Raw genomic sequence first — 27,540 nt, 5'->3', positions numbered from 1 at the left:
GGGGGGGGGGGGGGGGGGCTGGGAGTCGGAGCGCCTCTTTTTGCCTTTGCCTGGAGCTGTGAAAATGATCTTTTAACTTCTGCTCCTGAGCACAGGAAATGCCCATGCATGTAAAGTGTGATATCTTCCAAAGTCTTTTGATAAAGATTGTTGGCACTATAGTTCAACAAAACTTCTAATTCAAACCACATGTATTAATCATCTACTGCATGCAGAATTATGTACTAAAGAAAGCTCTGCTAATGACCCAGAGTAGCTTGAAATCAGACTATTAAATCAAAAATTAACTAAATAATGCTGAAACTGCCTTGGAATGAAGGTCAGTAAAGATGACAGGACATTCTGATCCCATAAATAAACAGCTTGACAGATCATTTTTTTAAAAAATAATTTCCTATGTCTTTGTAACATCCCTGCACAACTCATTCGTTCAGTCAGTGAATATTCGTAACCCATTCTTCCAGGCACCATAGAGCTCTCAAGGAAGCATGAGACAGAGCCCCTGTCCTCAAGAAGCTTACAATCTAGTTGACAAAACAAAAAAGGAAAAGATTAAATCAAATATTAGAGTTAATAACATAATAACATGAGATGTTACAAGGCAATACATGATTAATTAATTGCCAAGTGAGTGATACAGCTAGTAGTAAATTCAGCAGTTGGAGAGATTGCTTTGGACTAGACTGGTCTTGAGATCTGGGTTGCAGGAGGAAATGATCGCTAAGAAGTCTTTTGAGGAGAAGATGAATCTGTCAGCACTAAACCCCATCAAGGTGGTAGAGGTGGAGAAGAGGGGGACAGAGAGGGAATCTGCCCAGGAGCTTTCTTCACCTTTTCATAATGGCAGTAACTGTTGCGAGTGTCCAGGGGCATACTCAGTGAGAAGATACCAAAGAAGCTTTCCCTGGGAAAGCACATCCAATTCACAGCACTGAGGCTTGAAGGACAGGGAGGGCTATCAGTGGGGTGGGTGACCTTTGAGCAGATCATCTGGCCTTTTGTACCACAAGTGTAAGAACAACATCAAAGGTGAGTCAACAAGCATTTATTAAGTGCCTGTTGCATTCCAGACCTTGTGTTAAGCCCTGAGGACTGTTCTTGTTCAGTCATTTTCAGTCATGTCTGACTCTTTGTGACTCCATTTGGGGTTTTCTTGGCAAAGATACTAGAGTGGTTTGCCATTTTCTTTTCCAGCTCATTTTACAGATGAGAAACTGAAACCAACAGGGTTAAGTGACTTGGCCGGGATCACATAGCTAGTGAGTGTCTGAGACCAGATTTGAACTCATAAAGATCCATCTCCCCGTGCACCATTGAAAGGCAAACAAACAGTCCCTGATCCTGAGGAGTTCACGGTGTAATGAGGGAGACAACATGTAACCAATTATGTACAAACAATACAAGTAGAGGATAAACGGGAGATAATCTCAGAACGAAGGCGCTGAAGTTAATTAGGGAACCCTGGGAAAGGCTTCTTGCAGAAGATGCCACTTAAGCTGAGACTCAAAGGAATCCAGAAGGCAGAGGTGAGAAAGGAGAGAGTTCCTGTCCCAGGGGACGGCCTGGGAAAACTCAGTTGGTGAAAGGAGCAAGTGTCTTTTTGGGAGGACCTATAAGGAGGTGCATGTCTGGATCACAGAGTAGATGAAAGGCAAAAATGAGGTGTGAGAAAACTGCACGGGTAGGAAGGGCTCCGAAAGCCAGACAGAAGGCTTTCTATTTGATCCTGAAGGTGACAGAGTGCAGGTGGAGTTTATAGAGTGGAAGTGACAGGGACAGACCTGTGCCTTAGAACAAAAGGTCGGTTTGGCAGCTCTGCAGTGAGGGCAGGCTTGACGAGGTCCCCATCACAGTTACTGCTTCCACACAGTTAGCCTTACCTTATGAAAATGAAAGGATGCCCTTCTCTCCCTCCCTCCCACTCAGCCCCATTCTCAGCTTGTTCTCTGGGACTTGTTAAAAGTCTTGCTAATGCCTCACTTTTACATGTCAGTCCTTTCCAAATACACATTCCCTCCTTTTGTAACTGATGACTTTCCTTATGACAAAGGAAAAGAAATCCAACCAAGACATTGACCCTATTCCATTCTGAGTTTGAACCAGCATTTGTCCTCATGTCTAGCAGTAATCTCCCCTGCCTTTTTTCAGTAACACTCACACAGCAGGTAGTCTTCTTGAGCTGAGTCACAGCAGCAGGGTGGCTGCCCTAAAGAGGCTGTAATCTTCACCTATTGATTTATGGAACCTTTGACTGACGGTGTAGCAGGCCAGACCACCAATCAAGAAAACTGAGTTCTAATTGCAACTGTCACTAACTGTGTGGACTTGAGAAAATCGATTAACTGCCGTGGGTCTTCATTGCCTCATCTGTACAGAAAATTTAGACTAGATTAATACTAAGGTTCCTTCTTGCTCTGAAATTCTATTATGTTATGATTCTGTTTTGTGCCTCTATGTACAGAATCACTAGATAGAGATAGATATATGGATGGATGGATGGATGGATGGATGGATGGATGGATGGATGGATGGGTGGGTGGATCTTTACCTTATCACAAAGCCAGAAGAAAAAAAAATTAAAGCTGACTTCAGATAGATTAGCAAGACAGAAAGAGGCAGAGAGAGGGATATGGAGTAAGAGAGAACACATATCTTAAGTGCTTCCTCTGTGCCAAGTGCTGTGCTGAGTTCTGGTAATACAGATGTAAACAAAGAAATACGATCCCTACCTTCAGAGAGCTTAAATTCTAATGGGGAAAGACAACAAATAAAAAGGAACTAGGAACTAAGGAGAGGGGAAAGGAGTACTCTTTGAAAGGTCAAGGGGAAAGGCCCTGAGAGTTAAGAGTGGGTCTGGAAGAGAAGCAGCTGTGGCCCACCGGGGCCTTGTTGGAAGAGTGCTGCTGGGTAGGACCTCTCCCATCAGAGAAGACGACAGGATGAGGGAATGGGGGTGGGGGGTGGGGACAGGTGTTTTCAAGTGTTGTATTTAATAGCTTATTAAACTAATAGCAAACACTTTTTCCTTTTGGAGACATGAAGAGAAGATAACTAACAATGAAATTTTTATTTTTACTGTAATAATAGCACTGATTTCATTTATTTAAAAATAAAACTGTTAATGGGCAGCTAGGTGGCACAGTGAATAGAGTACCGGCCCTGGAGTCAGGAGAACCTGAGTTCAAATCCAGCCTCAGACACTTAACATTTGCCAGCCATGTGACCTTGGACAAGTCACTTAATCCCAATTGCCCTGCCTTCCCCATCCAAAAAGCAAAAAAATAAAATAAAACAATTATAACACCTACTATTTTCCAGACAGTGTGACAAGTACCTTACGATTATTATCTCATTTGATCCTTTCAACAACCCTAAGAGGTAGCTGTTATCATTATCCCCATTTTACAGATGAGGAATCTGAGGCAAACAGAGGTTAAATGATTGGCTTTAGGTCACAAAGCTAATGAAGTGTCTAAGGTCAAATTTGAACTCAAGTCTTCCTGACTCCAGGGCTAGTGCTCTATCTACTGTGCCATTTAACTGCCCTTATAAATAAAGTTAAATTTCCTTTAAAGATTGATGCTTCAAGACTAAAACAAGTTGGACTGTAAAATTGAGTGCACATTTAAAAATTCTCTTTGATCCTAATTTATTTGGGGGAATTACAAAGTAATGGAACAGCATTTTATCTCTAAACCAATGATAGTATTTTTTTAAAAAAACCTGTCAATTAGGGCATTCCTTCTAGCCATTATAGTATTATACAATCCTATTTTAAAAAACAAACACTGTGACATTTTTAGGCCTGAGGAGAGATTTTTAATTATATGATGTTCTTTTGAAATAATTTTTTTTTAAATCTGCCTGAATTGTTTGTGATCCTAGAGCTAGAGAAGGCCTTAACCCTGTAAATAAATTTAAACAGTATGTGTTGTTGGTGAACCTTCTCAACAATTATTTTAAGCATTTTTATCAAATAGCACAGGGTGAAATGTCAGCTAGAAGAATATGCCTTAATTCTTTGAACAGATCAGTTTCCAAAAATTAACCAATATTTCTGAAACTGGTTGATTCCCCCCCCCCCAAAATAAGACTACCAGAAATGTACAACCCAACTCCAGTAAAAATAAACCTCACAGCTTCAGCTAGTCACCTGAGTATCAGTTGTTAACTGTGGTTATCAACTTTGGTAGTTTTTAAAAATTGGGAAAACATCATTGCCTGTTCATTGCCTTTTTTGTCGTTTTGTATGTTGTATGCCCAGTAAATACTGCCCATCCTCGTAGCCTCTAAAGGTGAGAGATTCATTTTCTGGAGTAAACACAGCTCTGTGTACTTGTGCGTGTGTTTGCTTTGTTCAGGCCCAAGGGAGCAGATGAGTGCTCAGCACATACCTGAGTAAGACCTTCTCACTGAGTTGGCCAAACATTTAGTAAACTGTGACCTGGAATTTGGAAATGCGTCCAGGGCCTTTGCGTCCACTTGTTTACTCCCCCTGCATTGAGACTCAGCCACAAGGAAAATACACTCTCTGAAGTACTTTTTTTTCTTTTTGTCCCCACCCATGTTTTTCCTCATGGAAGAATTTCAACCAAATCACACTGAATATTGAAGCCGTGCTTTGTCCAGTAACCTTTTATATGGCTTGGAATACTTGGCGTTTTTATTAACTTAGATCTGGCAAACCTGAATTGAACTCACCAGGGTCCCCTGGAAGTTATGGGTACTGATGAGTTCTAGACGTAATCTAGACCCTACAATCTAAAAGAAGAGAATATGTTGTTCAACTTACTGGCTCTGTGTAACCTCTGTGGAGAACACACAGGTTTTGGATCTAGAACTCAATATTCTGCTCATTATTCCTTGCTACCTGTGTGGCCTTAGGCAAGACAGTGGGCCTCAGTTTCCTCGTGTGTAAAATAAATAAGGAGGTTAAACTGGACGGACTGGACAACCTTTCTGTCTCACAGTTTTATGACCATATGATCCTTAAACTGGCCTATCTCATGAACATAACATGATATACTATAACACAACATATTTCTGTCAGAGTCAAATTAAGTGTTACTTTTGAAAGAGCTTTGTTCCTGTTAAAGACCTGACAAATTTCTTGAATTAAATATAAATCATGGTAGCCACAAACTGAATTGAGCACTATAGAACTTTAGATGATTGGAACTGGAATGAATATTTGAAGTCTTCCAACAAAGCCCCTTCTTTTTGCACATGAAAATTCTGAGGCCTGGAAAGGTGACTTTCCCAAGGTCACCTCAGCCAGCTAGTAATAGAGCCAGGAGGAGTAACACCCAGATCTCAAGACCACCCCAACACTGCCTTTTCAGTTCAGTTCTTTTATTGAATAGTCCATATTTGATATGTAAATGATATTTATAGAGATACAGTGAATTATTGTTTTCTTAGCTGGAAGAAAAGGTATACCTGAGAGATAGTTGTTAGATAAGATAACCTGATTCATCTTTTCAGTCTGAAACAAATCAGAAATTTCGTAGCTTTAGGCAGTTAAGAACTGTTTCCTTTCTCATCTATGTGAATTTGTTGGTTATTGAACAGGATCAAGAAAAATAACTTTATCTCAATATGCCAAAGAATCCCTTGTTGCACCATTTTTTTTCCCATGAGCATTAGCCAAACAGAGGATCTTATATATTTGATTCTGAAGGTAATGGGAGCTTATTGAATTGATATGATCAGATTTGTGCTTTAAGGAAGACCATTTGGCAGCTTGTAGAGTAATCGATTAGTCTAAGGAGAGACTTGAGGAAGGCAGTCCAATTGGAAGACACTATTGGAAAAGTCCAGGGGAGGTGATAAGGGCCCAAACTTTGAATGATGGTTGTGTTGAGTGGAGAGTAAGGAATGTATATGAGAGATGTGAAAACAGGAATAAGACTTGGCTGTAGTTTGGAGACCTGGAGTGAGTGAGGGTGAGGAGCCAGGTGGTAGGCTGCTGAGACTACAAATCTCAGTGACGGAGGAATGTGATAAGCTTGATGATAACGGGGTTAGGAAGAGATTTTGTGAGAAAAACAAGGAGTTCAGTTTGGGATAAGTTGAGTTCGAGATGCCTTTAGAACATCCAACTTGAGATGTCTAAAAGGCAGTTTGTGAAAACATGACTGTACCTCAGGAAAGAGACTAAGTGAGATATATGGGTCTAGGAATCATTTGCGGTTTTTTCAGTGAAGTATGAGCCAAAATTCTCAGCTTAGAGGGGAGGGTGAGTGGCCCTGTAGGAGACTTTGGGGAAGATGAGACAGTTTGGAACAGTGTCTGAGGGGGTGAAATAGGGACTCCCATCAGGGAAGAGGAGAAGGATTGCCTTGCTGCATGTACTAAGGCACCATTTGAGATCAGAAACAAATTTGTAGTCGAGCCGGTCATCACGGTTTCATAATTTTCTCCATCACTCTTTAGCAGAAATATATTAAATAGTGGTGACAGTGGATGTTTTTGCTTTAACTTATTGGAAAGCTCTCTCTAATGTTTCTCTATTACAAATAATGCTGCCTAGGTTTTACATAACATCATATTAAAGAAAAGTCTATTCCTATACTTTTTAGTGTTTTTAATATGTATTATATTTTGTCAAAAAGATTTTCCTGTAGGGGTAGCCAAGTGATGCAGTGAATAGAGCACCAGCCCTGGAGTCAGGAGGACCTGAGTTCAAATGCAGCCTCAGACACTTAACGCTTACTGGCCGTGTGTGACTTTGGGCAAGTCGCTTAACCCCAATTGCCTTGCCTCCCCTCCTTGCAGAAAAAAAAAAAAGCTTTTCCTGCATTTATTGATGTAATCATATGATTTTATTGTTTTTGTTATTGATATTGCCTATTATGTTCATATTTTTCCTGGTATTGTATCAACCTTGAATTCCTTGTATAAATCCAACCTGATCATAATGAATGAATTTTTGAATATGTTATTGGCAGACTCTTTGCTAATATTTTATTTACTATGTTGGCATTAACATTCATGAGAGATATTGGGTCATAGTTTTCTACCTCTGCTTTGTCTTTTTCCTGATTTGAATATCTGGACCATATTTATCTGAGAAGAGTTTGGCAAGATTCCTTCTCTATCTTTGTAAACAATTTTTTTTGTGTGTTATACTGGAGTTTGGGCCTGGGTTTTTCCCCCTTGGGGAGTTTGTTAATTGTTGTTTCTTTAAGTTTCTGAGACCACGGTGTTTAAATTCTTTATTTCTTGTTCCAAACTGAGTCTTTTATATTTTTGTAAATATTCATGTATTTCATTTAAGCTATCAGTTTTGTTGATACGTAATTGGGCACATGCTAGAGTATAACAATTTGTTTTCCCTTCATTTGATATGAATTCATTTTCATTTTTTAAATTCAGTTATTTGGTTTTCCTTTGGTTTTTTTTTATCAATTTAGCTAATAGTTTGTCTTTTTCATAAAAAAGCTCCATGTTTTTCTTACCAACCAAAGAATTTTTTTCTGTTCTTTTATCTTCAGAATTCCTTTTTGTGTTTATTTGGGATTTTTTAATTCATTGATTTTCTAGTTGTATTGGTCTCACAACCAATTCATTCTTTCTCTCCTTAATTTTTCTTTAATTTCTCTAATGACTACTCTTGCTGCATCACAGAAGTTTTGGAATATGACTCTGGAATAGTATACCTTATTCAAGTGGAGCAAAATATTTTGAAAAGGCAAACGTTTCCAAGAAAATTGAGGAACATGGGTGGGGCACAATATAAAACCTTAGGAATAGGAGTATCATTGTTTCCAGAAATATATACTACAGATCTACTAAATAGTAAGAGGAATTAGACAAAGAATTTGGGAAATAGATTATAAACTTAGAATAATATTGTAGCAATGGTAACTTCTGCTATCCGTGCTTTTGCTGGAGCTCTTCCTTTGACAAAAGCATGATATCTGATACATTTGTGACTTGACTTTCTTCAGAAGTACAGGAAATGTCAAGGGCACTACAATTCTGGATCTAATCTTCACCAAGATGAAGGAAACCACTGCTGAATTAGCAATGCCGAGAACCTTGGGGACAAGTGATCCTACCATGATAAAAGTTCTGTGATAGAAGACAGGATAGCTGGGTGTTTGTGTGTACCCAGACTTGGGGGAAAGGATCTCATGGGGTTCAGGGAAAGGCCTAGATAGGCTAACATTTGAGCTAATATTTTGCAGAGGAAATTGGCCCAAGAAGGGTGGGTAGTAAGCTTTCAACAATTAAGTCTTTATGACCCAAGGAGAAATTACATTGTTGAGGACAAGTAAAGATGATTAAAAAAGACTCTTGAGGCTGCACAATGACCACCTTAAATTTTTAATAGCATGCATAGAAAATGAGAGGCCATGATGAATATAAAAAGCTAGGATAATCCTGTAAGAAGAATGGCTTTTATAGCTATGGTTATTTCCACAGCAGAATTTGCTTTTCCTAGGCTGAAAGTGAGACACATTCCAGTTGCAAAATGAGACCATTTAGAAGCTAGCATAATGCGGCCTGAATTTTGCTCAATTTTCCTCTGGATTCATATGCAGTGAAAGGAAACTGTCCTTACATCCTGATGCTGGCCTCTTCAAGCCATCTGAATTCTGTGCTCCTTTTTCATGATGTTGCAGAATCAGTTTTAGAAATAGAAGCCTCCAGGTATCTTTTCTTCAGACTGTTTTCCCTACTTTTCTTCTGTGATCAGATCTCTGGTTTTGCACCATATTTTATCTCACTAGACATCTTGTGAGGCAAACCTTGATGATCTGTGAAATAGCAACCAGTTCCCATAGCAACAACCACACCTCAAGTTCTCAAACACCAGGAAAAGGAGACATATGTCACTGCGGGAACAGCAACTTTTCCAGCCCCTGTTTCTTAAGCAGAAAGAAGTGACTGATTTGGTTTGCTTTTTAACCATAATCTTTCCCTTCCTTTAAAAAATCCATTTTTATGTGACAAAAGAAGGAATATGCTTAAGGGAGAAAAGGTAAATTTTGCTTTTATTCTGAAAGACTTAAAGTGCAAACCTCTTAGACTTCGGAAGGGTTAATAACCTTCATTTGAATTCCAGGTGCTGGTTGTCTCCCTCTGTGTCCTCGAGAGTCATTGGGCAAGTTTTCCCAATCTAAAGACTGCACCTACCATTCCATGTAAGTAGAAACTTGATCTTGGTAATCAACCAGCGAATACAATTTGTCAAGATTTTTTTTCCTGACTGATCCCCAGAAAGATGGAAAGGTGATTGGTGAACTCATCTTAGCCTCTGGTCTAGACTCCTAGGTTCCCTTCCCTAAGACATAGTAAAGAAGGAGATATGTAAGGGTTTCTAACAAACTCCTATGTTACCAGTTATCAATTCTATCTCAGAGGAATTTCTAACAACATCATCTAGGGCTGAGGCCTGTAAGTTAGGATGGTCTCAGTATAAGAAGAGCAAAGTAACCTAGAGATCTTAGTATATTCAGATAAAGATAGTATTTGTAATTTTTATTTAATTTTTTCCAATTTATATGTAAAAATATTTCCCTTGAGATGTCTTTTTATATTAGTATTTTGTTTTTTCCAATTACAAGTAAAAACAAGTTTTAATCTTTTTTTAAACAGTTTTTAATTCCAATTTCTCTCCCACCATCCCTTCCCAACCCCCTCATTAAGAAGGTAATCATTTTGAATAAAGGTTATATACTGTGTAGTCATGAAAAACATATTTCCATATGTTAGTCGTCAAACAAACATTTTTAACATTAATTTCTTAAAATTTTGAGTTCAAAATTCTCCCCCCCTTTTCTCCCTCTTCCTTGAGAAGGCAAGCAATTTGATATAAATTGTACATGTATAGTCTTGCAAAACATTTTTGTATTAGCCATGTTGCAAAAGAAAACACAGACTTATAGAACAAGAATAATAAAGAAAGTTTTAAAAAGTATGCCTCTATCTGCATTCATATGCCATCATTTCTTTTTTTGGAGGTAAGTAGCATTTTTTCATTATAAATCCTTTGAAACTATCTTGGATCATTGTGTTGCTGAAAATAGCCAAGGCTTTCACAGTCAATATTGCTGTTACTGTGGACAGTGTTCTCCAGGTTCTTCTCATTTCACTTTGTATCAATTCATGTAAGTCTTCCCAGGTGTTTCTGAAAGCATCCTATCCTGTTTGACATTTCTTATAGCACAGTAGTATTCTATCACAATCATATACTATAACTGGTGGTATAAGAAATGAATATTATACTTATTCTCGTTTTCTTAGTCTTGAGTTCCTATTTTTTTTGGTCTGTGCTCTTTTTTGCAACGTGGCTTATATAGAGAGATGTTTTGCATGAAGAAGAAAGGAAAATATTAGAAACCATTTTGTCCAGTTAACATGTCAACAAAATCAGTAACTTAAATGAGATGGATGAATATCTACCAAAAAAAATACAGATCAACAAAATGAGAAACGGAGAATTTGAAAAACCCAATCATAGAAAAAGGAATTAAGCAAGTCATAAAAGAACCCACAAAGAAAAAAAATCAATCTTATAAAAAAAAATCCAAAGAACAATTAATTACAATATTACATAAATTACTTACAAAACCATAGAAAAAAGGATTTCTCCCAAACTCCTATATTACAAATATGGTTCTCCTACCTAAAACTAGGGCAAGAAAAAACAGAGAAAGAAAATCGTAGGCTAATATTCCTAATGAGTATTCATGCAAAAAATTTAATAAAATAAGACTACAGCAACACATTTAAAAGTCTGTGTTCTATGACCAAATACCTGGACCTAGAGTTAGGCAAGGTGGTGACTAAGAAATTCAGCATCCAGGAGACAAGTGTGAAAATTGACAGGAGCACCTATGGAAAAGATGTCTGCCTTGTTACAGAATAGTTGTGATGAAATCAGTAACAATCTGATGGAGCTTTTGAAATAGATAGGCAGGTAGTTAGGTAGGTAAGTAGGTAGGTAGGTAGATAGATGATAGATAGATGTTAAGTGGTTAAATGGAACTGGAGTGCTAGTCACAGACACCTAATAATTGAGGTAATAAGACCAATTGGGGTTGAAGACAGTGGCATTAAAGAATAGACACCCCAAACCTCTCCGAACCCTGAAGGACAGTTGCAGCCAGCCAGGGTGTAGTAGAGTGAGCCAGAGTATACCCATTTTGTGTGTGGGCTCATCCAGAATAAAATTAGGACCTCCAAACTTTCAGGATTTATTGAGAATTAGTCTACCTGGGATTTATGTTTGAGATAACCTAGTTTACAAGATCCAAGACAAACCAAAAAAATCTGTCTTTGTTTTAGGTTGTAATTATACAGTCATTTTTTGGTGTGTGTTTCCTTTACAAGTCAGTTCCATTTCAGATGGCTTTTGTAAATGCTTACATTTGTTGATTCATTGAATACTTAATACTAAATCTTGCTGTATTACTGAATCCTGTATAAGTATTGATTGATATTAAGACTAATTTAGAAGTATGGAATTTTGCATCACTAAAAGTTGGTGTTTTGTTCAGAAATGTTCACCTTATTTTTTGATATTAAATAGACCTGGACCACTTGCCTCATTATGAGTTTCCTATGCTCTAAAAGACCATAGGGTAAGGTTTGCCTGTGTGTTTAGTAACCCCAAGTAACCAACTCTCCATGCTTAGTGCAGGAAGGAATGTTGTACTTTTATATGTGCAGATGTCTTACTTGCTTAAAAAATAAAACACAAAGTCAATCAAATATAAATAGACAAACTAAAGGAGCAGGGAAGGATATTCCATTGAAACTGTGGATGGGGAGAGAATCCTTGACCCAATGAGATTAAGGGGAATCCCTGGAGATAAAAATGGACAATTTCAATCTCATAACATCCAAAAACTTTTTTCACATCAACAAAATTAATGTGGTTAGAATAGAAGGTAAACATGCAGAAATCTTTGCAGGAGATTTCTTTTATCTAAAAGATAAAAGTGCTGATTCAGATATATCAGAATAAGAATCATTACCCCCATGTGATAAATGGGCAAAGAATATAAGCAGGCAGTTTTCAGAATAAGAATGCAGGCTCTTAACAGGAATATTTTAAAATACTCCAAATCACTGATGAGAAAAATGCAAATTAACACCATCCTGAGCTTTCCCCTCAAACTTATCACATTAGGAAAGTGGACCAAAAAAAGAAAAGAAAATGGCAATTGTAGGGACTGTGGGAGAGGAAGCACATTAATGTACTGGTAGTGTGATTTGAATCATTCCAGTTCACATCTGTACCCCAAAGATTTATCTGCTTTCACCCAGCTACATCACAGTTAGGCCTAAAAAGATCATAGAGGAAGAGTACCCATATTTATATACAATGATTTATAATAACCCTCATTATTGTAGGAAAAAAAACTAGAAAAAAAAAGTATGTCCTTCAGTCGGGAAACAGCTGAACAAATTATGCTGTATGAATGTAAAGAATGTCACTGTGCCATAAGAAATAACCAAAGTGATGGCTTGGAGAACCCTGCAGAGACTTGCATGAAATGATCCAGAGTGAAGTGAACAGAAACCAGAGAACGATTTATAAAATAACTAAAACATTATAAAAGTAAACCACTTTTAAACCCATAAGAATCCTGATTGATGCAGTGCCTAATCACAGCTCCAGAATTTTGATGCTGAATCTAGATTCCCGTCTCTCGACAGAAAAGTGATGTGCTAGGCAGGGATGGGAAACCTGCAACCTTGAGGCCACATGTGGCCTTCTAGGTCCTTGGGCATGGCCTTTTAACCAAGTCCGAGTTTTACAGAACAAATTAACTTATTAAGAGGATTTGCTCTTTAAAACTTGGACTCAGTTGAAAGGCTGCACTCTAGACCTAGAAGATGCCACGTGGCCTCGGGGCTGCACTGCAGGTTCCCTACCCCTGTAGAGGTAAAGAATGGAACACACATTTTAAGAAACAACCAGTAAGGAGGTTGTTTTACTTGATTGTACTCATCTGTTACCAAAGGAGGGCTTCAACTTGTTTTTGGTAGGAGGAGACTAATAGTTGGGATAACAACAAGGAAGGAAAGAAGCTTTTTAAATACTCTGATTTTTTTTTCTAATCATCGTTAAAGTTGTCATCAGTATGCACATAATACTTTAGGTTATACTTTTTTCATTTGTCATTATTTCATATAGGCATGTACATATATCATCTAGTGCACATACTTGGCATTCTTCATAGTTAAATCATGCTAATATATCATTATGTACTTAGCCATTCTTCTCTTTTATAGGCATTTTGACTTATTGCCAGTTTTTCATTATTAAATACTACTGCTGTGAACATCTTTATGCAGTTTTTTTTTCTTTGCAGTTATTTCTTTAGAGTTTCCCTGGGTCAAAGAGTTACATAATTTTCTAATCTGTTGGGTTGGTTTTTTTTGTGTGTCACTTTGGTTGCTCTCCAGAAATACTGTAAAACCAATTTACATTGCCACCAACATTGTGTACTGGAAACCCCGGAAGGAATATTAGCATAAGAACTTGTTGACTCTACCATCTACCAGCAGGTAGCTACTGAGAACCAGCTGATGGAATGTCCTGTAGACTTATCTTGATGGGTCCTCATTCCATTGGAAAAGAGCTAATGTCCAGAAATGAAACCACTAGGCTTAGTGACAGCGTGTAGCATATTGTCTGCAGAGGAGCTCACAAAAGCCAGTGACATCATCAATAATGCCTCTCCTGTAGTTTGATTTTCTTCTACTTGTGTTCATTCTACCTTCCTTACTTTTTTGTGTTTAGTGTAATAGAAAATGAACATTGTACTACATTTTTATCATTTAAAAAATAACATTCATATACCGTGTTTCCCCAATAATAAGACACTGTCTTATTATTTTTTTGGAAAGAAAAACACCAGAGGGCTTATTTTCAGGGGAGGGCTTATGTTGTCCTGCCTCAGCTCTCCTCCGTGGCACTGCTCTCAATGGCGCCAGCAAGCAAATCACTGGGGAAGAACAGGATGACACGCTCACTGCTGCAGCTCTGATTGGATGCAGCTCGGAGCGTGGCGTGCGTTTCACCTGAGGGTGGGGGGGGACGGTGCATACAGAGGGTACCGTAATGTAGCGTGTAGCGCAGGGGATCACCTTCACTACAGTAGCAATCTCAATAGGGCTTATTTTTGGGGGAGGGCTTATTTTAGAGGAATCTTACACAGTAAGGGAAGGGCTTATTTTCGGGATAGGTCTTCTTATCGGGGAAACATGGTACATACTTTTACATTATGCTCTGGGTCATTCCAGCCCCTTGCTTGATACATTCTGGTCCCCCTGATCCCTCTACTTTGACCCACTTTACCTAGAAGCTGTTAGAAGATTATTTTTAAAGTCATGCCCTCTTTACACATAAGGCCTCCTATACTCTCCATCTCTGAAAAATTGAAACAGAAGATGAAAAGTACAGACTTAGTAGCCATATGCATCCATGCTGTAGTTTTAGTTGTTAACTTCTTTTCTGGAGTCAGGTTTTCCAGACCATAATCAAATGAGTTGGGGTAGAGGGCTTAATTAATACTTAATATGAAATGCTTTTTAGGTGCAATATATGCCTTAAAAATGATCGACAGACAACTTTATTTTCTGGCCTTTGAGCCTGGCACCTTTTTTAGGCACCAAATCTTGTAAGGACATATGAAGACATGGAGAGGGAGCAGAGAATATTCAGACAAATTGAAGGATTTTATTTCTTCCTTGAACTCACTGTGCCCACAAATGGAATACTTCTTTGCCCCTCGCAGCTTAATTTATCCTTCAGGTAAAGGGATCTTGTCATCCATACCTCTCTTAAAATAGATACTTTTGCAAATACATCTTGTTATCAGAGAAAAGAGAAGGGAAAAAATAAAAGCCTGGTCATTTTTTAGGAATTTACCCATGACATCAGACATTTGGAAAATATTTTCAAATGGCAGCTGTTAACAAACTCAGGTGATGAGTTTCTAAGTCACTTAAAATGCTTGTTATTGACCTGGTGATTAGTTTAAAACAATCACCTAAAGGTTTTGTGCTAACCTCCTGGATTCTACCCATCATGGAGCTTAATAATCTGACTGTCTTTTGTTTGCTTCAACCTGTCTCACCTGCTAAATCCAATAATAGCAAATAGTATAACCCCCAAATTACTTTGTGAACATGAACAAAACTATAAGATAGTGATTTCTTCTGACCTAAAAGTTGTTAAGAAACATGGAGCTAAATATGGTAAATGTTTACCAACCAACTTATCTTTTTTTGACAGCCTGCTTCCTCACGGTTTATTTGCATGCCTGTGCTAAGTGATGAGCACTTAGAAAAATGAAAAATGATGCTTGTGTGTTTGATTGTTATAATATTTCATGGGCTTTTATCTTGGTTTTGTAGTGTGCCGTCCTTCGTATGCAGAGGTGATACAAGTGACCCCATGGGACTTAAACCTGGAATTATTTCAGCAGCGGTTTGCCTTGTTTCATCTATACTCTTTCACCATTTTTATGGCCAGCCAGCTGTGTTCATTGCCAGAGGACTGGCTGAAATTAGTGCCCAGGAATGTATGGATCAGAGCAAAGCTAACTGAGCTCCGAATGGAGATCAAACCCTTAACTTTAGTAGCACAGGCTCTAACCACTTGAATTAAACATAATTGCTTACTGGTTATTCCACACCCATTCCCCAGGAGTTGGGTTGTTCTCATCCATCATCCTCATTTTTGTTGTTATTTCCACTTTTGTTCAGACCTGTGATTTCATCGATGAAGGGAGCTCACTAGTGAGAGAATCCCTTCTCCTAGTATGCATTGACAACTCTTCTGCACTTACGGATTTAGAGGACTGCCTGAGGCATTGAGGGGTTCAAGTGACTTGCCTAGGGTCACACATCTAGTATGTATCAGAGATAGGACTAGAAACTAGGTCTATTTTGACCCTATCTTCTAAGTCAGAAGTTTCATACTTGGACCCAAAACTCCTGAGTACAGCCTGAACTAGATTAAAATGTAATTGGAAATGATTAGCAAAATAAATCAAAATGTGGTACAATATAAATATAGTTAATGTTAATTTGTGGTTTTCTAAGTCAGGGCTTCTTAGATGTTTTCCACTCATGACCTCTTCAGCGCTGTAGTGGAGATTCATTTCCATTTGAGTTGGACACCAGTGTTGTAAGACACCCTATTTCTCCATCGTCCCCATTTTCTGACAAAGGAGAAAACAAGTATAGTGTGATCATTTTATTTAAAGTGAAGCACAGGGAGAGTTAATGATGTAGAGATACTTATAATCCTCATTCCTTTAGACTTTAACCCATTTTTCTCTAAATGTTATCTGCTTCTGGGCATTTTCTTAAATTCATCAGAAATCCAGAAGTATTTAAGAGGACTCTAGATGAGGAAAAGATTGAGGACCAGGGTAGAAGCAAAAGAAAAGAAATCAAGGCATCATACATAGAATAAAGTCAGAAACCTTAACTCTGAAACAGAAGTGTAGTTTTGAAGCCAAATAGGTGCATCTCTCTTGAATACCAAACCGAAACATTTCTTTAAAAAAAAAAAAGAAATGGAGCTTTATTAATATTATTTAATGTACTATCTTGTCCTAGAGACCTACTTTTTTTCCTTTCTTGAACCCAGAAAACAGTATTCTTTTTTAGTTTAAATAAGAAGTTATGATTTAGGAGAATGATCAGAAACACTGAACTTAAGATTTTTTTCGGCAGCCTTCACTGTATATTGAAGTCAGATTTACTGACCCATTGAGCTTTCTTCTATCCTGTCTCCATAGCAACTGGTGGCTTTACACTGTTTTATTTGCCCTGTAAAAGACCTAAGCACTACTCTGAGCTACCTTGAGGCTCATTTGTCTTGTAAGGATATGCTCTGATTGACCATGGGATGAGTCCTCATCTCTACTACTGCCGCTCAATCTGGGTAGGAGATTTCTTTTGGCTGCCTCCCAGGGAGTTATGCTAACACAGGATTTTCATTGGCGTAAAGCTTTACAGAAAGGTAAGTTGTTAGTAGACAAGTTGTTGATCAGAGAGAGCTAGAGGAAAATCAGTAGAGGTATGGTTTCTTACCCATCTCTTCATAATGAAACTGAGTTTAACAGAATTCATAGTGGCTTCAACCACTATTCACTGTGCCCTCACTCATGCTGTTATTGCCAAATCTTGAACTAAAGAGGGGCAAGTACATTTTTGGAAAGAAGGACTTAGGAAATATAGTTGTAAAAAATGTGTAATATTAATAACCACCTTTGGATCTAGTGGGTTGGAACAGTCTCCCTCTTCCTCTCTGCTAAAAGGATCTTCTCACTAGACCCACACAACACAATCCAGAATGGGTTCAGTACCAAAGGAGCCTGCCTCTAATAAGAGGGCTAGGCCCTTTTCCTCATATTCTAGGTGCCCCAAGAGCAATTTTTTTAAGTTTAGGTTTTAGTTTCATATCTAGAGCAGGAGTGTGCTGGTGAATGTTTAACAATTGACTCTCCAGGGAAGAAAAAAATGTACCTGACACACTTTTAAGTTTAATCTGCATTATTAACATTTTTCTCTGTCACTTTCTTAAATATAGACAATTAACAAAAGAATAAATCAATCCCGGATTCATAGCTTTCTGATTTCTGAAGTACAAATGACCACACGAAACATTTAACAAAACAATTCTAGTTAGAAGTGGCTGTAGCATACCCCTCATCTAGAGACTTCCTAAAAGAGGTAGTGTAAGATCTTCAGTGTACACAGTATGAATCAGGTATGGGACAGGTATTTTGTTTCTTATACACAAATGAAACAACTAAATATATGTCAGTCACAAGCATATGTTTTACAGGGAAAATGTGGAAATAATAACTTCTATCATATACTCCTAGGAAGTTGATACCTAAAACTTCATCTAAACAATAAGGCATTTTCCATTTCATTTAGATTATCTGCACATTCTTTACCTCACAGTAGATGTTTTCTAGCAGACCAGACCAGGGCTTAGGCCCATCCCTGGTACATAGTAGATTCTTGATAAATGTTTATTGACTGACTTGCTTCAGGAATTGTGGAATAGTTGGTAGAGATCCCTGCCCTTGGCACCAGTCAGCGCAAACTAAAGGACCCCAAACCACCAAACATCTTGAAGTCCTGAGGTGGCCTCCAAGTCATCTCAAGATTGATACTTCTTGTTCACCTAAGATCAAGAAAGGACAGAGAAGGCAGGGTCAGGCTTGCCTAGGCAGGACACAGGCGCTAGCTGCTATGTGCTCACTGTGCGTAGGAGGGTAGGGTAGCAGACGGAGCAAGCTGCCTGTCCCCCAAGCCTCGCCAGAAGTGACTTGAAACAGTCCTGACCTGACCTGCAGCCAGGAAGAGAAGAGAGTGGCAGAGGGTGGATCATTTTTAAAGACCCATTGAGTCATTTTCTTTGAAGACCAGCCTCACTCTATTTAATGGAAATAACTCAAAAAACAGTGTTCAAGTTTTTCCTTTCTAGGTCACCACAAGTTCGTAGTAACAGGAAGCAACCTGAAGACCAAGCATGATTTTAAAGCTTCTTCAGGAAGCTGGTTTCATATGGTGGTTTAGATTTAACTGCTGAGTGTCTAGCACCATTTGAAATCAGTGTTCTTGGAGAAGAATGGCTACACTTCTGAAGAGGAAGGGAATCGGTCATGGAAAACCCCTGATTTGTAAGTAAAAGGAGAAGCCTGTTCTGAATTGTAGCTTACAGTAAAGCAGCTCTATTTCTTAGAATTGCCAGCGCTGATACTGTCTAAGTCTGTTTCTTGGTACTTCTGTTTCCCTTTTGTAATTTCACAATCATTAAGTCATTTTTCTAGCAATTTCAACTTATCCCTTATTGTTTAATGTAAAAAACCATCATGTTCAGCTTAAATAGAATCAAAATGTATAATACAGAGGTAAAATTTTAATCCTTTTTTTTGTGTCTTCCCCATCCTCAAAGGCTTCTGTGACCCCTTAGAGGATGACTGATTTCTTTTGGTGTTCAGAGTCAATATCATTTTCTAGCACCATTTGAAATCGGTTATAATGATTGGGGAATAGCACCATGTAACAAGTTGATGAAGAGAAAATACAAGGACAATCTTTAATGTCATAAATAATAGATTAGCATTGCATAGAGAATAATGGATTTCTTAGCCTCGGTTTCCTTATCTATAAACTTTTAGAACCAAATGATAATGAATATGAAAGCATTTTGAAAACTGTTAAGTATTATATAAATGTAAGATTAGTAGTAGTAGTATTTGATAAGATGGGTCTGCTGCAGACATTATTTTTTTCTTTTGCAGTTAAATAAGTTTTTTCTTTGATTGCTCCAAATGACGTAGTCGTGTTAATACGTGAATAAGTTGTTCATATCTGCTTCCCGGTGATGCTCCTGTGCTCCATCCTTCACCCTGGGCTTCTGATTGGTAAGGATATACTTCATCTTGCCTGAACCCAGCCCTACCACAGTTCTTCCCGGCCATCATCATGACATGCTATTGCCTTCATAGCTCTCTCCTTCTCTTCCTCTCCACCCCTTTCTAGCTCCACTTTGGGAATAGCAATTAAATCGACACAAGCATTGATTGCCAGCAAGGATGAGTCAGTCAGCTGCCTTGTGACTTCAGCCGCCATCCCCACATCTTTGTCCATATCACTCTGCTCTGGCTAGAACTTCTGCAGGTGTGTCATCTTCCCCTGCTAAAACGGAAGCCCCTGGGGAGCAAAGGACTGGCTTGCTTGGACTGGGCACATGGGACACACTTCATACTGTATTTTCCCCTCATTCATCCCTTGCTGAGAACTGGCCTTGTAGTCAAAAAGGCCTCCTCTGATTTGTAGTGCCTGAGCCCCAGGCGACTCTTAAGATTGTACATAGCAGAATGGGCATTGCTCTGCAGTGGTAAAGGGAGCTTGGTTTTTGGTTTCTGGTTTTTGTGTTTGTTGGTTTCTTTTTATCTAATAATTTTTTATCTGGTAAAATCATAGGTCTAGACCAAAATCCAAAAAGTCAAGTGCCAGCGATTCAGTTTTATGTTAGTTCTATTTTAGGAAAAATTACCTTGGTGGCAAGTGCTGCTTCTCAGGAAATCAGTCTGAAGAGGATTATAATTGGTGACGACCCCAACGATGTAAAAGAAGTGACACAGGATTTCCACTTGTGCTGTGACCGCATGTCCTGCAGGGGCCTGTAGGGGCCTGTCTCGGTGGCTTGTCTGATCTTTTCCTCCAGGACTTGGGGACCAGTTCTGAGGCACTATTACGATAGAAATAAGACTGGAGTCAGGAAGAAATGAGTTCAGATCTATCTGTGAGACTCTTGGGCAAGTCCTTAACCTCTGTCTGCCTCAGCTGCTTTAGCTGTAAAATGGGGACAGTAACAGCAGCACCCACCTCTCAGCATTGTCATTAGGGTCAGATAATATTTGTAAAGTGCTTATTAGCACAATGCCTGTCACACAGCAGGAATTTAATACATCCTCATTTCCTTCTTTTCACAACTTAAGGCCCAAGCGCAGCATATTTATGGTATGACATTGGCTGCATGCTTATTTTATACTGAGTGGATAATTCTCACATAGCAATCCTGCACTCACCCACCACTGTAGGGTTCTGAAAGGGAGTCCTTTCTTCCAACACTGAGTCCTCAATCAATCAGTCCATCAACATGCACCAAGTACCTGCAATCAAAAGAAGAGCCAAAAGTCATACATATTGTCATCAGCTGCTAAACCTCCCAGAAAGTCATAGATACTACTTTTGAGATAGATAAATGGTGTATTTATATGATGTACACACACATATATGTGTATGTATGTGTGCTAATTCTGGAAAAGAGGGAGTCTGCTACTGCCACCCAGGGTATCATTGACACTTGGCAATACTGTTGTTGTCGTTTCAGTTAACGAAAATGTTTTTTTTCTCTTCCACTTCTTATTAAAAAATTTAACAAATATATATGTGTATGTATATACATGTGTGTATATATGAGTACATACACACATATGTGTGTGTCTTATTCTGAGCTTTGAATACAATACCTGTGGAAGTGGCTAGCATCATTGCTCCTCTGGAATCATGGTAGGTCAGTGCATCGATTAAAGTTCTAAAATCTTGGGGTGGCTAGGTGGCCCAATGGATAGCGCACCAGCCCTGGAGTCAGGAGGACCTGAGTTCAAATCTGGCCTCAGACACTTAACACAAAAACTAGCTGTGTGACCTTGGGCAAGTCACTTAACCCCAATCGCCCTCCTCCCCCCCCAAAAAAAAAGCAAAAAAAAAAAAAGTTCTTAAATCTTTGAAAGTTATTTGCCTTTACAGTGTTGTTATATAAATTGTTCTTCTGGTTCTGCTAACTTTATTCTATATTATTTCTAATAAATCTCCCCAGATTTCTCTGAAACCATCCTGCTAATCATTTCTTACATTCATAATTTAACCATTCCCAAATTGATGGTCACCCCCTTACTTTCTAGTTCTTTGCCATCACGAAAGAGCTGTTACCAATGTTTTCATGCATGCGAATCTTTTTCCTATTTCTTTGACCTCTCTAGGGTATAGAGCCAGCACTGGTATTGCTGGGTCAAGGGGTATGTACAACTTTACTTGCAGTACTATCCGGGCCAGGTAAGGTGAAAACAAAAGCACAGAAGACACGAGGATTCCTTAACGAACCTTACTTTACCTGACATATCCTGTTGCAGTTCCTCCTGTGATCCATGAGCAAGTTCCGTCCTGTTGAACGGATCATACTTCTTTCCCATTTAAACCAGTCTCTCACCCACCACCATTCTCATTACCTCTCCTGTTAAAAAATGTTATTGGATATTTCCTTTATAGGTTGAGGGTGAAAACAGAATGCTTGAACTTGAAGTGCTTGAAATAAGAATCCTTTTCCCCATTTTTTCATATTTCACAATCAATAAAATAACATCAGGGTCACCAGGAAACCTGGGGGAAAAAAGCAGGAGTATCTTAAATTGCTGCTGATACTTGAGGACATAGTTTATTGTGAAAGATCTGAGTCATTTTATTTAAGGAAATTTTATTAAGAACAACACACAAATTAAACAAAATCTGAGACCCAAATCCAAGAATCCAAAACACCAAAAAACAAATGGGACACAGTACTGGAAGTTTGTAAAAGCGATTTCCTAATTAAACAGTTCCTCCATATAGCAGCAATTCTTACTGCCTTCCCTTCATTGGCAGATTTTGCCAGTTTTCAATCATATTAGTCCTAGGAAAGCCATAAAGGAAAGGAAGAGCTACTGAATGCTCTGAAGGTGCCAGATCCTTAACATCTTCAGAGGACTAGCCAAGACTCCTGGCCCCAGGGGAGTCCATCGACACCCTATGCTCTCTGTACTCTGGCCATCCTCCTGCCAGAACCTTGAACTCTGAGCTCTGAATGTTCCCCTCGTCTTGTCTGGATGGTAGGCCTCCACTGTGTCCCCACCCCCTTTCAGCTCCCCTTTATGTTGTGTCTTTCTCCATTAGGATGTGAAGAGCAGAAACCGCCTTCACTTGCCAGTGATTAGTACTTTATCTGGCATGTGGTAAGAGTTTAATAAATGTTTTATCTATACCAGTCTATTAAGAAGGTAGTAAGGATCCCAAGATCTACTGAGCTAATTACATAATTAGGAAATTGCAACTTTTAAGTATCAACCCCTATATACAGAGACTGCAAGATAGCGCAAGGCTGCTGCTGGGGATTGGGGAGCATGATGGTGGGCCAGGAAGTAGGACCTGGGAAGTGGAGCTTTTCACTGTTCATTCTTCCTAAATACCAAGCTCAAGTGCAAGTGCTGTCAGCAATCTGTGTATTTCAGGACCCTGAGGAAAAGCCTTAGTCACTCTGTCCTAGTTAGAGCTCTGACCCTGGGCTGCTTCCTTTTGTCCTACAGCCAATATCAGGGTGTTGTCCTTACACTTCCTTTGATGCTTGAATATGTGCCCGGGGGCCCTTGTGTTTCCTTACTGGTTGTCTCAGTCGGTGACTACATCTAGACCCAGATTCCAGCCATATTTCATTTCATTCCTAGGCCATCTTCTCACCAGCCACCACACTATTGCATTCCTCTCCATCCCCTGTAACCATAATCAGATCAAGTCTGTCATTATTTCTGGACAGGGTGTATTTATCTTCTTTCCTATGGCTCCATTCACTAACATTTTTCCCAAACCAAAATAATCCTTCTTTGAATACCATTCCCATATACATTTGTCTCTCCATGTTAGAATAAAAGCTCCTTCAGGGCAGGGACTGTTTCGTATTGTATCCCTAATGCTTTACACAGTGCTTAGAACATAACTAGTGTTTAATGGGTTGGGTTTTTTCATTAGTTCATTTAATGGAAACTGATTTTAATGTTTAGTATATATCAAATACAATTAGCAAAAGAAAACTAATTAGCAAAACAAAAAAAAAAATTCAGTATAATGCAGTGTATAGAATGCCAGGCCCTGGAGTCAAGAAGAAGTGAGTTCAAATTTGGCCTCAGACAATTGCTAGCTATGTGACCCTGGGCAAGTCACTTGAACCCTGTTTTCTTCAGTTTCCTCATCTGTAAAATAAATTGGAGAAAAAAATGGCAAACCCCTCCAGCATCTTTGCCAGTAAAACCCCAAAAGAGGTCATGAAGAGGCAGACACAACTGAAAATGACTAAAACAACTTTCCCTTATCAGCATTTTCAAATTACCCATGTCGTTGCTTTTATCCATTAGCATGACCAATCCAGAGCCATATACAATTAGCTAGAAAGCTTTAACAAAGGAAATGTGTAACGCATACATGTGTATACATATATATATGCAGATAGATATAGGCATAGTGTGTGTGTGTATAACATGCAGATATATGTATATATGCTGTCACATAAACATGAGAGTCCATATTAATATATATATATTTCAAGAGTTTCCACACATATACACTTATAATTTCTATCTATATACAAATGTACCTGGACTTGAGTTGATAAAAAGTGAAGGGTTTTTGCTAAATGCATCTTGCTTATAGTTTTATTGTGCCTTTTTGATGATTATTTTTGAGAGTGTGACCCCTGCTAGAAAATGTAAAACCCCTGTGATTCAGACTTGTAAGATTCATTTGCTGCCAAGCAAATGATGTGAAATAAGGAAATATTTGTTCAAGCTAATGTATTTCAGTTGGCAATCAAAATATGAAGATTCCTGTGAACTCTGACTATGCCCATAGTTGCTATCTCTTTGTAACCTCGGTCCGGGTTTCCCATGGATACACACATCTCTCTGTGTAGCTTCACATCTGTTTTAACTGAAAACTCAGGATGTGAATTCTCACTTCACTTTACCTGACGTGTCATGTGATTGTGAGTGTGTTGCTTGGCCTGTCCATGCCCCCGTTTTCCCCCAGCCTGTACTAACTTCCCTCACTAGGTTTTAACAATTATTTTATTTATTCTCTACAAACACTTAGTGGTTGCAAAACACTGTAAGAACAAGTGCCATATCATGCATAATAAAACTACCCATTAAAAACTACTCTATTAATTAACCCTCTGGCTACATTGTTTACAGCATTCCAAGAGGACTTTAAAGATTAAATCTGTTTGAAATTAAACTACTTGGAATGGGGGAGGATGATGCCCCGGAGAGGAGATCCAGATCTTTGTAGTCCCTTCCTCTCTCCTTCTCTGGTTGAGTTTAAGAAAATTTAGAAGAAAAAAAATGATGACATGAAATTAGCAAACAGCTAAGCTTCGGGTAGAAAACCGTGATGACAAAAAAGCAGACTAGACAGGCCAGGTCATCCTATGGCATGGGGAGAGGGGTACAGAGTCACAGACTATAATGAGCATATTATAGAAAATTCAACAGGAAACTTTTCTCAGATTAGCAGCCATGTTACTGCTGAAAAGTTGTTTTCACTCCTGTCTGACAGTCTCTGTGACCCCATTTGGGGTTTTCTTGGCAAAGATACTGGAGTGGTTTGCCATTTCCTTGTCCAGCTTATTTTACAGATGAGGAAACTAAGGCAAATGGTTAAGTGACTTGCTTAGGGTCACACAGCTAGGAAGTATCTGAGGCTGGATTTGAACTCAGGAAGGTGAGTCTTCCTGACTCTCAGGCCAGTGCTCTGGCCACTGCATCACCTAGCTGCCCTAGTAGCAGCTAAAGGTGGTACCAACAAAAGGTGGTAGGTGATGAGAGTGAGAGGAAGAGATTTGGGCAAGTCTCTTAACCTCTGTGTGGCCTCAGTTTCCTCCTTTGTAAAATGAGGGAAGTGGACTAGTTGATATGTAGGGTCTCTTCTGGTTTTAACAATTCTGTGGTTCCTTCTGAGTAGTATTAAGATCATAAAATCACAATCATGTTTTTGAGAGTTGGGAGGGACTTGGTTGGACATCCAATCCAACCACACATAGAAAGAAATCTCCTCTCTTACACACCAGAAAAGTACTTAAAGACTCCCAAGGAAGGAGAACCACCAATTCTCTGGGCTCTAATTTATTAGGAAATTTGTTCCTAACATCAAGCCTAAATTGGCTTCTTTCCACTTTCTACCTGTTATGCCTAATCTCTCCTCACATGACAGCTTTTCACATTCTTGAAGTCAGTTGCCCCCACCTGTTCCCTCTACTTACCTTCTCCAGGCTAAACATTCCCAATTCCTTCAACCAATTCTCATATTATGTTGAGTAAAGACCTTTCACTATCCTGGTGGAGCTTACTGGTGTCCAAACTGAACATGGTACTCCAAGCAGAGTACTGTGATCAGAGTATAGTGCGCTATCATCTCCCTGTTCCTGGAGGCTAAGCCCCTCCTGGTGTAGCTCATTGTTGCATTAACTTTTTTGGCTATCACATCACTCTATTGAGCTTGCAATCCACTAAAAAAAAAAAAACGGAGTTTTCTTTAAAAATTATCTCATTATATATGGATAGCCAGCATTTATACAGCACCTTCTGAATGCCAGACACTGTATTTAATACTTCACAAATATCTCATTTGATCCTCACAACAACCCTATGAGGTAAATGCTATTATTATCTCCATTTTATAGTTGAGGAAAGTGAGGAAAAGAGAGAGTAAGTGTCTATGGTAGGATTTGAACTCAGGTCTTCCTGAGTCCAGGTCCAGGGCTATTTCCACTCTTATCCACCTAGCTGCCTCTGCATCTGTCCATGTCTCCCCCATCTTATACTCATGAGGTTGATTTTTGTATCCAAGCAAAAGACTTACATCTGTCCCTTTTGAATTTCATTTTATTGCATTGAGGCCAGTGTTCTGACCTGTCAAGATGCTTTTAGAACTTGCTTCGCTTATCCAGTGTGTTAGCCATCTCTGCAGATTTGATGAAGGATCAAGAACAGCACCCTCAGAGCTCCCCACTGGAAGCTTCCTACCACCATGTTGACATTGCACCATTAACAACTCCAGCCAGTCAGCCTGATCTGAATCCATCTGATTGTTTTATTGTCTAATCTATAGCTTATAGTTCTCCACTGAAAATATCATGGGATGCCTTATCAAGCTTTGCTAAAATCTGATTAAAATTAATCCATAATACTCCTCTCTCCTATTGGTTTAGTAATCTTGTCAGAAAAGGAAATAAAGCTTAATCTGGCATTGGCCTTCTTGGTGAAGCTAGGCTGCTTGCTATTATAAACTTTTTCTATTCTATATGTTCACCAACCACCTCCTGAATGATCTGTTTTAAGATTTTCACAGGAATCAAAGTTAAGCTCACTGGACTGTAGCTTGAAATTTCTGTTCCCTTAATAAGCCAGATGACCCTGTCCTAAAACATGGTATAGGCAACAAATTCTGGGTGACACTTTTTAAGAGTGGTGGATTGGGTGAGGAGATCTTGGTCGGGCATCACAGTCCATCTCCATTAGACTCTTGTGGGAACATATCAAAGCTGTTGTGTATGCATCCAAACCTCATTCTTTGGTGACCTTAAAGCTAGGATTACAAATACAATCCTTTCAATCACTGAGTAGCAGCTAATGAAAGTTTTATAAAGTCTGAAGATCACCTAGAGTGAGAAAGTGGTAGTGATGATGAATTTTAATACGAAGCCTCAATATTTTAAAAATTGAAATAATCTTTCAAATGTTGTTTTCTGTAAGCTTATAGTATTTATGCTTTGGAAGTTATTAAAGCTTAAAACTGAACTAAAGACATTTCGGACACCCAGTATTGGCCCTTCTGTAATCTTATGGTCTGTCTCCCATGTTCGGTGATCTTTCAGATAACACCAGTAGGGGCTCAGCAATCCCATCTACTAGTTCTTTCAGGACCCAAGCATATAATTTATCTTAACCAGGTGATTTGAATTGAAGGGCAGTTGGGGCTCTCTTATGATCTTTCTTTACCTTGGATACCAGCTTTTTAGCTATTTTTATTCTGTCTTTTCCAGTATAAAGATTATTGTCTTTTTCATCTTAAAAATCAAAATTGGACTTTTTTAAAGTACTGAGTGTTCACTTTGTCTACCTGAAAAATCAGTAGAATCATGTGAACCATACCTTCTAGTATATACTCAAG

General features: G+C 38.7%; 2 long non-coding RNA genes across 2 annotated transcripts in view; both read left to right on the top strand.

The window, feature by feature from the left end:
- The window catches only part of LOC138160454 (uncharacterized), a 65,267-nt gene extending 52,721 nt beyond the window's left edge, over positions 1-12,546 (top strand). The window contains exon 3 of the long non-coding RNA XR_011168148.1: positions 9,074-12,546. This is a non-coding gene — a long non-coding RNA (uncharacterized lncRNA). The remainder of the gene's footprint in view (positions 1-9,073) is intronic.
- A 6,042-nt stretch (positions 12,547-18,588) lies between these two features.
- LOC138160453 (uncharacterized) lies at positions 18,589-19,678 on the top strand. The gene is made up of 3 exons (XR_011168147.1): positions 18,589-18,677; positions 19,302-19,424; positions 19,543-19,678. It is a non-coding gene; the product is annotated as an uncharacterized lncRNA (long non-coding RNA).
- Positions 19,679-27,540: the final 7,862 nt, after the last annotated feature.

The sequence above is a fragment of the Petaurus breviceps genome, unplaced genomic scaffold (genome assembly GCF_028583685.1).
Source record: "Petaurus breviceps papuanus isolate PSGF00001 unplaced genomic scaffold, PetGlider_PUasm1.0 181, whole genome shotgun sequence".
In the NCBI taxonomy this organism is placed as follows: Eukaryota; Metazoa; Chordata; class Mammalia; order Diprotodontia; family Petauridae; genus Petaurus; species Petaurus breviceps.
This window is presented reverse-complemented; position numbering and strand designations above follow the sequence as displayed.